This window comes from Sinocyclocheilus grahami, unplaced genomic scaffold (assembly GCF_001515645.1).
Source record: "Sinocyclocheilus grahami isolate Dianchi unplaced genomic scaffold, SAMN03320097.WGS_v1.1 scaffold869.1, whole genome shotgun sequence".
In the NCBI taxonomy this organism is placed as follows: domain Eukaryota; kingdom Metazoa; phylum Chordata; class Actinopteri; order Cypriniformes; family Cyprinidae; genus Sinocyclocheilus; species Sinocyclocheilus grahami.
The window spans coordinates 76,440-91,203 of record NW_015506048.1 but is presented as its reverse complement, the minus strand read 5'-3'; positions in this window follow the sequence as shown (position 1 = coordinate 91,203).

The following is a 14,764-nucleotide window of genomic DNA, read 5'->3' as shown; positions in this document are numbered from 1 at the left end:
ATAAGTACACATGAACTAGACGAAATAACTAGCAACATGGGCACTATCTTCTCTAATACATTAGAAGCTGTTGCCCCCATCAAATTGAAAAAGTTTAGAGAAAAACGTACTGCGCCATGGTACAACAGTAATACCCATTCTCTCAAGAAAAAAACTCGTAGTCTTGAGTGCAAATGGAGAAAAACTAACTTGGAAGTTTTTTTAGAATTGCGTGGAAAAACAGTATGTCCAGCTGTAGACAGGCTCTAAAAGCTGCCAGGGCCGAGCATATTCACAAACTCATAGAAAATAACCAAAACAATCCAAGGTTTTTATTTAGCACAGTGGCTAGATTAACAAATAACCAGACGCCACCCGATCTAAATATTCCCTCACAGTTTAATAGTAATGACTTTATGAATTTCTTCACTGATAAAATAGATAACATCAGAAATACAATAACAAATGTAGATTCTACAGCGTATAATACTTTAGCTTCATTCATCACACAAAAAGATAAACTGCAGTGCTTTACAGCTATAGGACAGGAAGAGCTAAATAAACTTATCACTGCATCTAAACCAACAACATGCCTGTTAGATCCTGTACCCACTAAATTACTTAAAGAGTTGTTACCTGTTGCAGAAGAGCTGCTTCTCAATATTATTAATTCATTGTTGTTTTTAGGTCACGTCCCAAAACCATTCAAGCGGGCGGCTATTAGTCTCTTATTAAGAAACCACAACTAGATCCTAGTGAACTGGCAAATTACAGACCCATTTCAAATCTTCCGTTTATGTCTAAAATTTTAGAAAATTTGTCTGCTCAATTGTGCTCCTTCCTGCAAAAAAATGATCTCTATGAAGATTTTCAGTCAGGTTTCAGGCCCCACCATAGCACAGACACTGCACTTGTTAAAAGTACAAATGACTTGCTTCTTGCATCAGACCAAGGCTGCATCTCATTGTTAGTTTTACTTGATCTTAGTGCTGTGTTCGACAGTATAGATCATGACATACTCCTAGATCAATTAAAAAAACTATACAGGTATTCGAGGGCAGGCTGTAAGATGGTTTAGATCGCTACCACTTTGTTCATTTAAATGGGGAGTCATCTCAATTACCAGATTTTTGACTGTAGAGGAAGTAACCGTGCATCCGTCTAGTTGTAAATTGTAATCCACGAGATTCGGCGTACTGTCTTTTGGTCCAATAAGTAATATCTCTGTCTTATCTGAATTTAATAGGAGAAAATTATTGGTCATCCATTCTTCTAAATTATCTAAGCTAACGGAGTGTGTTAAAAATGTAAAAGAATGGATGACCAATAATTTTCTCCTATTAAATTCGGATAAGACAGAGATATTACTTATTGGACCAAAAGACAGTACGCCGAATCTCGTGGATTACAATTTGCAACTAGACGGATGTACGGTTACTTCCTCTACAGTCAAAAATCTGGGTGTTATATTAGATAGCAACTTGTCTTTTGAAAATCATATTTCCCATGTTACAAAAACAGTATTCTTCCATCTTAGAAACACTGCCAAGCTACGAAACATGTTACCTTTTTCTGATGCAGAAAAGCTAGTTCATGCATTCATGACCTCTAGACTGGACTATTGTAATGCACTTCTAGGTGGTTGTCCTGCATCTTCAATAAACAAGCTACAGGTAGTCCAAAATGCAACGGCTAGAGTCCTTACCAGGTCAAGAAAATATGATCATATTACCCCGATTTTACAGTCTCTGCACTGCCTACATATTAAGTTCCATATCAGTTACAAAATATTATTATTTACCTATAAGGCTCTTAATGGGTTAGCTCTTGCGTACCTAACTAGTCTTCTACCACGCTACAATCCATCATGCTCCCTAAGGTCGCAAAACTCTGGACTTTTGGTAGTACCTAGGATAGCAAAGTCCACTAAAAGAGGTAGAGCTTTTCGCATTTGGCTCCCAAACTCTGGAAGAGCCTTCCTGATACCGTTCGGGGTTCAGACACACTCCCTCTGTTTAAATCTAGATTAAAGACACATCTCTTTGGCCAAGCATTCAAATAATGCATCTCATAATCTTGTACTGCAGTTATATCTGATCAAATGCACATTATTATTCTTTAGCTTGGGTTAAACAAATCAATTTTGCTTGGTTGGAACAGCAGCTATGCTAATTATGTCTCTATTTGCTTCTCTGTTGCCATCCCGTGGTAACTAGGATTTACACAAGCTTCAGTCTGGATCCAGAACACCTGTGAAGAGATGATGCCAACCCCTCAGAGGACCTCAGATGATGCCAACCCTAAAACAACATACAGAACTACCAAAGTTTGCTATAAGTTTGATTGCATCATATAACAATTTCTGTTAATAGTGTTCATCGTCTGTTTGATTACGTCTTTAATAGATTTTTCTGTACATTTCTGCCATATGTACATTAACTGACAGTCACCACTGACTAAAGCTACTACTAAATATTGTAGAAACCTAATTTGCTGTAAAGTTGCTTTGCAACGATTTGTATCGTGAAAAGCGCTATACAAATAAACTTGAATTGAATTTAACAGAAGTCAACTCTGCCAAAAGCTGCTCTTGGAGAAACTCCAACACTGGACCAACTGGCCAGTGGGCTGGGTCTAAATGGCACTGTTCACAACACCCACAGTCAGGGAGCAGCGCTACTGGGGGAAAAGTATACAGAACAGTACCCATCACCATCAGAATTTCCTGCACTTTGCTGCTTTCCATGTGTGTCTCACCAAAAATGAACTAGACACTTGCGCTTTCTGCATCACATGTGAAACTGTGGTTTTTGTGTTTTAATGTTTGCCTACAAAACCACCACTGGCTCTGCACCCATTAACCTAAATTCATTACTTCAGACTTATACTTATGTGCCCTCTAGAAGCTTGCGTTCTGCTAGTGAGCAACGCATTATTGTGCCATCTCAAAGAGGCACAAAATTACTTTCACGGACTTTTACATTAACTGTTCCCTCATGGTGGAATGACCTACCCAACCCAATCCGAGCAGAGTCCTTAGCCATCTTCAAGAAACAACTAAAAACACATCTGTTCCATCTTTATTTGACCCTCTAACTCTAGCACTTTCTATTCTTTTAATTCTACTTTATCTATTTATCTTCTTTTGTTTTACTTAAAAACACTAGCTTTCTATTTCTTCTATACTATCTACTTGTATCTCTTTGTGTGTGTGTATGTGTGTGTATAATATATATATATATATATATACCTTGCTACGTGTAAGCTAACCGAGACTTGTCATTTGCATTTATATATTGTTGCTCTTTTGTTAGTTTTGACTGCTTTTATTGTCCTAATTTGTAAATCGCTTTGGATTAAAGCGTCTGCTAAATGACTAAATGTAAATGTAAATGAACCTGCCTTTATGTTGAAGTGGTACTGCTCGCCCAATTTATGAGAAAACCAGTGGGATGGTGGTCATGGATGCATCGATGCAAAAAAAAAAAAGGTTTAAGTTAGGATATAAATGGAATTACAAAGTTTCCATGCTTTTTTTGAACTCTACAAACATATGTATTAAATTAAGTCCCAAACTAAGTACATTCATCCATTCTCCAAACCGCTTATCTTCCTGTAGGGTTGCGAGAGGCTGGTTGAGAACCACTGTTCCAATGTGATTAAATGCTTTTTAACCCTTTGTACCAGGATAAGTTCCTTGGCCTTTTTTTTCTATTGTTTATGACTGAAACTCGAACAAACAACACCATTTTGGGTTACTTCCTTCCAGCAAGCAGCATTCCAAGCATGCTTTTGGTAACACTTTCTATGAAGCCCGTATTTATAATACATTATAAGGATATTCTTAAGGCATTATAATGAATGCATAATGCATTATAAAAAAACTTATAATATGTTATATCAACTCACGAATAATCATAACAACAGTTATAATACATCATAATACTTACGTAATATCTGATCTTATGGCTGTTTGAGAGAAAATGTTTTATTATTATTATTACTATTACTACTTATAAGTGGTCTTTGACCGCTTTAAGTAAAGTAGTATAAGAAAAATGGCAAGATATGAGACTTATAATACATTATAACTATGAGAAATATAATCCATTGTAAAAGTGGATGCATTGTGTTATAAATCATCATACTCTTAAAAGCTATAACCACAAATAAGTAAATATTATAATATATTATAACTGTTCTTATGAATAGTCATGAGATGATACAACATATTATAAGTTTTTTTTATAATGCATTATGCATTCATTATAACACCTTAAAAATACCCTTATAATGTATTATAAATACGGGCTTCATAGAAAGTGTTACCATGCTTTTATTTGATCTGCATATATGAAACCTATTAGAAATTGGAACATTTTCCAATTTCAAAGTCCACTTTAGCGCTATCCTTGAACAAAACCACAACTTTCCTGATAATCCTGAAGACATTGATTGAAATCAAATGTATAAAAACACTATAGTTTTCTTTTCATAAATAATATTTAAATTATATAAATCCTCATTAAAGTTACGAAACATATTCAGTCAAGATCAGTCAATGATTTTCTTTTGTTCTTTGATTAACATTAATGACAGGCAGCATGTTTATTAGGCTGCTGTTTCTTTAACACTGAACACACGCGGATCTAAATATACTTGTTACACATGTGTTCCCTTCTGAGGGAACTTCGAACTGCATCCTCTATGCGGTTGCTATGGGGTCTTCAGTGTGACTGGTGTCTGAAGCATACATCTAAACACGACAATAACATTGGCCGAGGACAGTCTATGATGTCATTACCAGTGTCATTACCATTAAAAGGGCGCCAGAAGAACATGTCATCCTCTTCTTCGTCTTCAAGGGACTGTTTTGTTTGAAGCGTGCATCCGGTAAGAACAATTATTTATATCCTCATTATTTAACACCTGATGACACACATGTTCATCAGTCATCAGTCACGGACGAGAGCGAGCTACTGGATAAAGGCACGGTAAAGACATGAAACGATCGGTCTGTGCAAGAAACTGAACAGTATTTATATAGTTTTTTACCTCTGATTCACCGCAATGTCCGAACTGTCCTGACGGCAGATCGCAGACTTATAAGTGCATTACTGCCACCTATCTCTCAAATGGACCATTGACACTCCTAGATAGAGTAAAAGCAAGAACAAGAAGAAGAAGACGCGTCAAGCGCCGGCTGTTGAGAACGCGCTCAGGACAGTTTGGACATTGCATATAGGTAAAAAACTATATACAGTAAATACTGTTCAGTTTCTTGCACAGACCGATCGTTTCGTGTCTTTACACATCAATGTATCGTCACGAGCCGCAGGGTTTCATTTGTTTTTGTTTGTGTATGTTTTTTTGACTCTCAAAGCCGTGATTCCTATTCACTTCCATTATATGATTGACAGACTGTAACGGTTTGAGTTAAAAATCTTCGTTTGTGTTCTACTGAAGAAACAAAGTCACCTACATCTTGGATGCCCTGGGGGTAAGCAGATAAACATAAAATTTCCAGTTTTGGGTGAACTATTCCTTTAAGTTCTCCGCTCCTTAGAACTCCATTAAGCAGCCACTGCAGGCTGTTAGGTCTTCTGCCTCTCTGTTTGGCTACTCTGAAGGTCGAGCTTAGCAATGCTCCCCTCGCTCTAGACTAGAGGGTCACCTATGAGCACACCACTCCCTGCTGAGCGTCTGCGTTTCCCTCTCATCTTGAGAACTGAGTTCTCCTCTTCGAGTTCTCACCTATGAGCACACTGCTCCCAAGTCGAGCGTCTCTGTCCCCCTCACGGTTTGAGAGTTGGGTGCTTCGCTCCTTCTAGTTATGTATGAGCATAATGCTCCAGAGCCTGTCCTGTGACTATCATGGTGGAGTTGATGAGTGCTCCCCTCATATGGAGGGTTTTTCTTTGAGGTACGCCATTTCCAATTCACATGTGCTCTGAGCATACAGACTTCCACTGAACGAAGTAACTGCTCCCTTGAGCGTATCACTGTCACATAGGGTTCCTAGGCCTGTTTTGGTCTCAGGACCCCTTAGCAATGGTGATTCTAAAATCCATGTTATGGGTAAGTGCACACGCTGAGCTCTTGTGCACTTTCTTAAATCCACATCGTGGCAAGTGTGCACACTAAGCATCCTGCACACTTTCTAAAACCCTGTATGGTATGGGTTACGTGCTGCCAGCCTCATACCCATTCTCTGAGTTGGCTCAGGCCCCGGGTTTCACCTTGAGTCCCACTCTACTTATGTATCCTTAGTGATTCTTTTCCTAGCAGGGTGTTTGCTACCAATGATCTGTTGGCAGTTACTTTGAGCAAGCTCATGCAGAACTGACAGTAGCCCCCTAGGTGACAGGCCAGGGTCTAGTTTATCATCTCGGACACTTGGCCATATCCCCTTGAAGGAATCTCTTTGTCTCTGATTCCAAGCCTTCAAGCTCTGCCCTGGGTTCAGGCGTCCCAAGCCCACCCCTTAACAGTTAATTTCTTGGGATATGCAGCTCAGGCCTTTGGCTGAAGGGGATAATGTTACTGACAGCCGTCAAGGTGTCCTAGGGGCAACTCCCATAGCCTTGGTAGAGTTGGTACTTAGTGCTCGCCTTGGTGCTTGGCATGAACTCCCCTCAGCATGGCAGCGTGGGTATACCGTTCCCCATAGCGACCGCTTAGCGGACGCAGTTCGAAGTTCCCTTGGAAGGGAATGTCTCGGGTTACACATGTAACCATGGTTCCCTGAGAAGGGAACAAGACACTGCGTCCTCTCTTTTCACCATGCTTCGGACGTGAGCTTCAGACGAAGAAGCAGATTACGTGTTCTCCCCGCGCCCTTTTATACTGTAGTCACGCCAGTTATGACATTATAGGCTGTCTCCAGCCAATGCTATTGTCATGTTTAGATGTATGCTTCAGACACCAGTCACGCTGAAGGCATTCCCGCATAGCATCTGCTTAGAGGACGCAGTGTCTCGTTCCCTTCTCAGGGAACCATAGTTACATGCGTAACCTGAGACGTTTTCTTTCACAACTGTTTACATTCACTTAAGACAAAAAACTTCTGTTTTTATGATTACATACTGACATATTTTTGTGCATAATGGTCGGTAAATATGAAAGAGAAATCCATTCCGGATCAGAACAACCTTTCTGCAGTGGAAATGCATGGAACGCTTCGACAATGGTCACAGGCTGGGAACCTGCACTGGGCCCGCTGTTCTCTGTGCTTGCGCTTCAGATGTGTGCGCTGCATACAAATAGTGCACAAGTTATTTCTCTTCCTGCGCTTAAATAATTTTAAATCACATTAAAATGTGAAGGCAGGGATCGTTAAGCAGAATCTAAATGCACGTGTCTTATCAAATACCTGGTTCTTGGATATTTGGAAACGGTTCTAAAATGGAACCGGTTCTCGAAACCTAACCCTTGTTGGAGCTAAATTCTTCAGGAAAGTTGACCAGAGCAGAAAACCCATGACATTTACATTTACATTTAGTTATTTAGCAGATGCTTTTATCCAAAGCGACTTACAAATGAGGACAATGGAAACAATCAAAATCAACAAATTCTTTTTTTTAAAGAAAACAAGCAGTTAGTAAATTAATAGAGTGCAAGTCTAAAAGGGGCAAGTTTTTTTTTTTTTTAAAGAATAGAATTAGAATAGAGAGTGCTAGAGTTAGAGGGTCAACTAAAGATGGAAGAAATGTGTTTTTAGCCGATTCTTGAAGATGGCTAAGGATTCAGCTGCTCGGATAGAGTTGGGCAGGTCATTCCACCAGGAGGGAACATTTAATCATCTCCAGCTTCGTTTTGGTGCATTTGTACTCCTCTGCAAGGCTTGAAATAGGAAGAGAGAGAGCTCCATTGCCGTACAGCCCTATGCTGCTAAGGCATCTTGGTAGCTCAATCCATTTCCTCAATTGTGTACTCACCAGTCTCTCCAGATGCTTGGCGTGAGATAAAGTGAGCTCGTATATGGAAATTGGCCAAATAAGCCGTGGCAACAAACCAAATTGGAAACACCACAGCTTCAACTTCCCCCGGAAGAGCTGTACCATTGATTCTCTTGAGTCCACTGACTGTCGCTTGCCTGAGTTGTTCAGCCTTTTTTGAATCTTTAAGGTCTGTGGTGTACCAACCTCCAAGGCTTTTGATGGGCTTTTCCATGACCTTTGGTATGGGCTCTCCTGCTATACTGAACCTGTCATTAGTAAGTCGGCCTTTGACAATGGAGATGCTGCAAGATTTTCTGGGTTTAATCTCAATTTGTGCCCATCTGATGTTTTCCTGGAACTTATCCAGCAGAATACATGCTTTAGTCATTGTTGTAATGGCGCTGACGAGACGTGAGACGTGTGGATCCATCTGCAAGCTTTATTTAAAGAGACGTGGTATAACAGGCAGGGTCGAACAATGGCAAACAGGTATATGGCGGGCAAAAACACAAGAATAGTCCTAGGGCTAGCGTAGGTCACCGATCGGCAGGCAGAATCACAGGGGCGAGACGAGAGGGAGAAATCCAGGAAAACAGGCAAAGATCAGAAACCGTAAAAACAGGCAAGGCAAAACAAGGAAAACACGGAGACTCGGAAAGGGGTACAGGCTAAACATTAATCAACAGAGAAAGGTGGTTAGAGTGAGTGTTATATAGTGAGTGAGGTGATTAGAAACAGCTGTGTGCAATGAGTGCAATCAGTGCAGTGTGCAAATCGTGCAAAGAATGATGGGATGTGTAGTCCGGGGTGCTATGCAACAGTTTGTGTTGTGCGAGAGTCAATGTAATGGAAAGGGTGACCTCTGGTGGTGAATAAACGGAAGTCCATGGACCGAATTCGTGGCAATTGTGATGGTAGTCATAACATTTCATTTATTTATTTATAAAGCACATTTAAAAACAACCCAAGTTTGACCAAAGTACTGTACAGATCAGGAAGCTCAAATAAAAAACAGAATCTATAACAATCTATAAGACAACATTAAAAAAAAAAGTTATCATCCATGTATGCCCTGATTGGAGGGAGCCGCAAACCATTTTTCCAACGTTCCCCTCCAACCACCCAACAGGATGCTCGATTTATGATCTCCATTGCCATAGTGCATGCCAGTGGAGAGATGGTACAACCTGCCATTATTCCAACCTCCAGCTGCTGCCAGGTGGTGGTACTATCCAGTTGTAACGAATCAGTCCACTGAAGGCGAGCGTAGTGAGAACCCAAGTGCAGTTTATTTACAGTGTGATCCAAACACTAATCCGTGACTTAACTTAACATGAACAGACTTGACTTGACTAGGCATGAACAGACTTGACTCACCGACAGCGGGTTACAACATCAATACACGACAAGGGCACAATGGGAACATGATGGCTAGTTATAGCAGACAAGGAGGGTCACATGACATGAACAAACCAATGGGAAACAAGACACATGACTAGGACAACCAATCAGAACATGACACAATGAACAGAGGAACCAATGGCATGAATACATGAGGGCAAGGGAAGCATGACACAAACAGGGACCATGACTAAACTAAATAATAAAAGACATGAACATGAACATGAAAAAACCCAAACACCACATTACATTTCCCCTCCTCTAAGGGCGGCTCCAGACGCCCAAACAAAATACAAAAAGTCCAGGAGGGTGGTGGAGTGGAGGCGGAACTGGGGGAGGGACGGAGGGCCAGGCCCGTGAAGAGGAGCGGGGAGCCATGGCGGAGCAGGCAAAACAGGCAGCCATGGCGGTGCAGGCAGAGCAGGCAGCCATGGTGGTGCAGGTAGAGCAGGGCAGCTGGGTGATGACGGCAGAGCAGGAAGCCATGGCGGAGCAGAGACATGGACAGACCACTTGTCTGTGACGGAGCAAGCAGAGAGTTCTTGAATGGCCTCCTTGGCCGTGAAAGGACAGACAGTGAGTTCATGAACGGCCTCTATGGCTGTGACAGGGCAGACTGTGAGTTCATGAACGGCCTCCTTGGCCGTGGCAGGACAGATAGTGAGTTCATGAACGGCCTCCGTGGCCGTGGCAGGACAGACAGTGAGTTCATGAACGGCCTCCATGGCTATGACAGGACAGACAGGGAGTTCGTGAAAGGCCTCCTTGGCCATAGCAGGGCAGGCAGTGAGTTCGTGAACGGCCTCCTTGGCCGTAGCAGGACAGGCAGTGAGTTCATGAACGGCCTCCATGGCTGTAACAGGACAGGCAATTAATTCATGGACGCCCTTCTTATTCGTGACAGGGCAAACTGTGAGTTCGTGAACGGCCTCTGTGTCCGTGACAAGTTCGGAAGCAGACGCCACCACCTCAGGAGGTTCTGCAGCGGATGCTGCCACCTCTGGACATACAGGAAAGGCCCTTGGAGCAGACTCGTGGATAGGAGAGGGCTCTGAGACCGACATCAGAGGTGGGTCCATCACACTAGCAATCAGACCTTTCAGTCTTGGCCCAAGATCCGCGTCTGACTCAGGTGTGGCGGCCATCTTGGCCGGGGACTCGGGCGTGGCGGCCATCTTGGCCGGGGACTCGGAGGTCCCATCTTGGCCGGGGACTTGGGCGTGGCAGCCATCTTGGCCGGGGACTCGGGCATGGCGGCCATGTCGTGACGAGACTCTGGAAGATCAGTTGAGACGTGACGAGACTCTAGAAAGGTAGCCATTTTGTGAAGAGACTCTTGTGTGACGGCCATCTTGCGATGAAGCTCTTGAATGGTGGCCATGTTGTGAAGAATCTCTTGATGTGCCGGCATGACGTGAGCAAGCTCTGGCTTGGCTGACGTGACGTGAAGAGGACTTGGCGTAGCAGACATGACGGGAGCAGGTTCTGGTTTGGCAGACGTGACGCGAGCAGGCCCTGGGGTAGCAGACATGACATTAGCAGACTCTGGATTGGCAGACATGACGTGATCAGGCTTTGACTTGGTAGATATGACATGAGTAAACTTTAACTTAACTGGCATGATGTGAGCAGGTCCTGGAGTAGCAGGCATGATGTGAGCAGGCTGTGGCTTGGCAGACATGATGTGAGAAGGCTGTGACTTGGCAGACATGATGTGGGCAGGCTTTGGCTTGGCAGGCATGACGTGAGCAGACCCTGGAGTAGCAGGCGTGATGTGAACAACTCCAGACATGACGGTTGGGATGTGAAGAGGCTCTGGTTTGGTGGGCACTGTAGTATTGCGGGGCTCCTTATCCGCAAAACCCATGGTGTATGATGAGCCGCACAACAGCAGAGCATGATCAATGTATTGTTCAAGTGACCAGTGTGGGGTATTGTGTGGCATTAATTGTGAAATGCTATTGTCCAAACCAAAACGGAAAGTGTCCTTGAGAGCAACATCGTTAAAGTTCACCTGATAACAAAGTTCACAAAAATCACTCACGTAATCCTCTATAGGCCTGTCACCTTGACGAAGGCAGAGGAGGTGTGAAACTGCTGGGTTCATTTTTTTGGTTTGTGTATTCTGTAACGAATCAGTCCACTGAAGGCGAGCGTAGTGAGAACCCAAGTGCAGTTTATTTACAGTGTGATCCAAACATCCAAACAATAATCTGTGACTTGACGAGGCATGAACAGACTAGACTCACCGACAGCGGGTTACAACATCAATACACGACAAGGGCAAAATGGGAACATGATGGCTAGTTATAGCAGACAAGGAGGGTCACGTGACATGAACAAACCAATGGGAAACAAGACACATGACTAGGACAACCAATCAGAACATGACACAATGAACAGAGGAACCAATGGCATGAATACATGAGGGCAAGGGAAGCATGACACAAACAGGGACCATGACTAAACTACATAATAAAAGACATGACCATGAACATGAACATGAACATGAAAAAACCCAAACACCACATTACACCAGTATGGTAATACAGACCTGAAGATCCCGAAAGTAGACTTTAATCAATTTTGTTTTATGTTCTGGAACATGGAAGAAATCGAATGCTGCCCACAGCAGCTTATGTGGAACTGACCCAAAGGCATTGGCAAGATCTAAGAACACCACATGTAGGTCTTTCTTCTCCTTTTTGGCCATTTGCAACTGGTGCCAAATCATGTTAGCATGTTCCAAACATCCTGAGAAGCCTCCTAAGCCCCCAGCACTGAGGTGTTGACAAAGTTGTTGTTCATCAGGAACACTGACAGTCTCTGCGCCACAACGCTGAAGAAAATATTACCTTCCACATTCAGGAGGCTAATTTGACGAAACTGATTAATAGTTGCCAATTTTTTTTTCTTGGGGATCAAAATCCCTCCAGCCCTTCTCCAGGCTTTTGGTATCACCTGCTTTTTCCATGCCACTATCATTAATCTCCAATGGTACCTCAAAACTCCTGGGGCATTCTTGTAGACCTTGTATGGAACACCGTTGGTTCCAGGGGCTGATGCTGCTTCAATTGCCTTCTTCCACTGTTTTCTCAGGCTCCTAATTTCTTTCACAAGTTTGTCAATCTCTTGTTGTCTCATGGACTTCGGTTGGACTCCCAGCTCCTTCTGTGACCTCAGCCTCTTGTTTTTCACTCCAAACCTTTGTGCCCCATAGGTGTAGATAATCTCCCCCATCTTCTCCAGTTTTCTTTTCTACATCTCCTTTCAGGCCTTCTAGCAGCTGAACGAGATCTGTGTCAATGGTTGCCCACTCGTTGTGGCAGGATTTAGGCCAAAGAGTCTGAGGTCTCCTTCCATCCATCTTCCTTTTTACTACTGGCTGTGGTTGGGTGGCTTCTGGGTTAATCAGTGGGGGTACGTTTGTGCCTGGTTGGGCTTTGTCTGGGGTTCTGATACCCTGTGGACTGTAGTGTTTGTCCAGCCACTGGGCTTCACCCGACTAATTTGCCCTACCTCTGAGGAAGTATTGGTCAACGCGAGGCCCCTCACTAAGCCCTCTCAGGCACGTCTTCCTGACCTGATGGATTTTAAGACCCTACTCTGATGTTATCTTCGCCCAACTGCAGATGCATCTCTGCAGGTTATGTCCTGTCGGTCCTATTGTTCCAACCTCTGTTGTGCTGTTCTCCTGGCTCATTGTCATTTACGTTCCTAAGTCTGTTACCGTGTGGTCTGTCCACACTGTGTCCATCCGCTTCAGCCACAGCCAGTGGCTGCTTCTTTCAGCGACAGTGGCCAGATACCTGACTATCCTCCGCTGGACCTGTCCTCTGATGCCCAACTCCTTCAGCAGCCTTATAGTGGACCTATCCACAAATCTGTTGACTGTTGAGGCCATCTGAGTATAGTGAACTCATTGTCGTGTTCAAGAAACCAGTTTGAGATGATTTAAGCTTTGTGACATGACATTATCCTGCTGGAAGAAGCCATCACAAGAAGGATACACTCTGACATGATGAAAGGGAGGGGCATGGTCAGCAACAATACTTAGGTAGGCTGTGGCATTTAAAGAATACTTAATTTGTACTAAAGTCTGTACAAAGTCTGTCAAGAACATTTCCCCCACACCATTACACCGCCAACACCATCTGAATGTCAAAGCAGAAATCGAGACTCATCAGACCAGGCAATCTTATTCCAATTTTCTATTGTCCAATTTTGGTGAGCCTGTGTGAATTATAGCCTCTGTTTTCTGCTCGAAGCTGACAGACATAGTACAAAAGTAACAGGACAGTACAAAAGTACATTTACTTAGGTGCAGTGTTAATTTTGACAGCCATTTTTGATTTAGACTTAGTCTTTATCTTGAGACGAAAATGCTTAATAGACATTTTCATATCAAAGACTAAAACTTTCATAGTTTTAGTCTAGTTTTAGTCGACAAAAAGTAATTGCATTTTTGTCTACTTTTAGTCAAACTGCAGTTACCAACATTTATTTTGGTAGCTATTTTATATGTAGTCTTCAAACAAAAATAGTAATTAATTATTCTCTCTTTAGACCACATCAATTAAGCTCATGAGAAATTTGAATTAAGGATTGAATTAGGAAAAACTTGAATAAATGATGACAATTTTCATTTTTGGGTGAACTATCCCTTTAACAGTAGTGAAAAGGGAACAACTTATAAAAATTATAGTTGTTCATATATAATATAATTTAGAATTTTTTGTAAAAGAAGCAGAAAAAGACAATAAGACAAATATGACAAATTAACAAACTTTTCAGATACAGTAGGTTTACTTAACATTTATTTAAAATCGTTTGCTGGTTAACATTAATGACACGGATAGGCACTTAATTAGGAATGCTGTCCCTTTAAGACGGAAGGCATGCATGTAATACTGACACACGTTCAGTTTTCACCCACCTGTTTACGTTCACTTAATCCATAACCGACTGTATTTACGTGAAATACTCTACACAATAGACATTTGGACTGCTGTGTGTGTATTTGAGCACTGAGAACTGATCGCTCGCTGTATATGAGAACAGAAGAAGTGGAGTGTGCGCGAGAGAGAGCACTTCTATTAGCGCGATTCCGGCTATCCCGCCTTCACTAACTTACAGTTAATCGACAACGAATTGTGACTCCCAGGAAAAATGGGACATCTGGTCACGTTATCCCTATCCCTTCGGGTGCTGAGGCCATTGTTTCAGATCGCTAGTGCACATTTTGGTAGCCTATCCATCCATTGCGGCTGCCATACTGAGACTAGATATGCAAATGCCCCTTATCCGATTGCAATCCAATGACAGGGAGGCACATTTTGAAGAACAAGAACAGTAGCCTACAGTAGCCTATAGGATGTATTTTGAATGTCTGGTAGCCGGGGCACCGCTAGCAATTTTGGGCCCTATGAAAGAATATGAGGTTG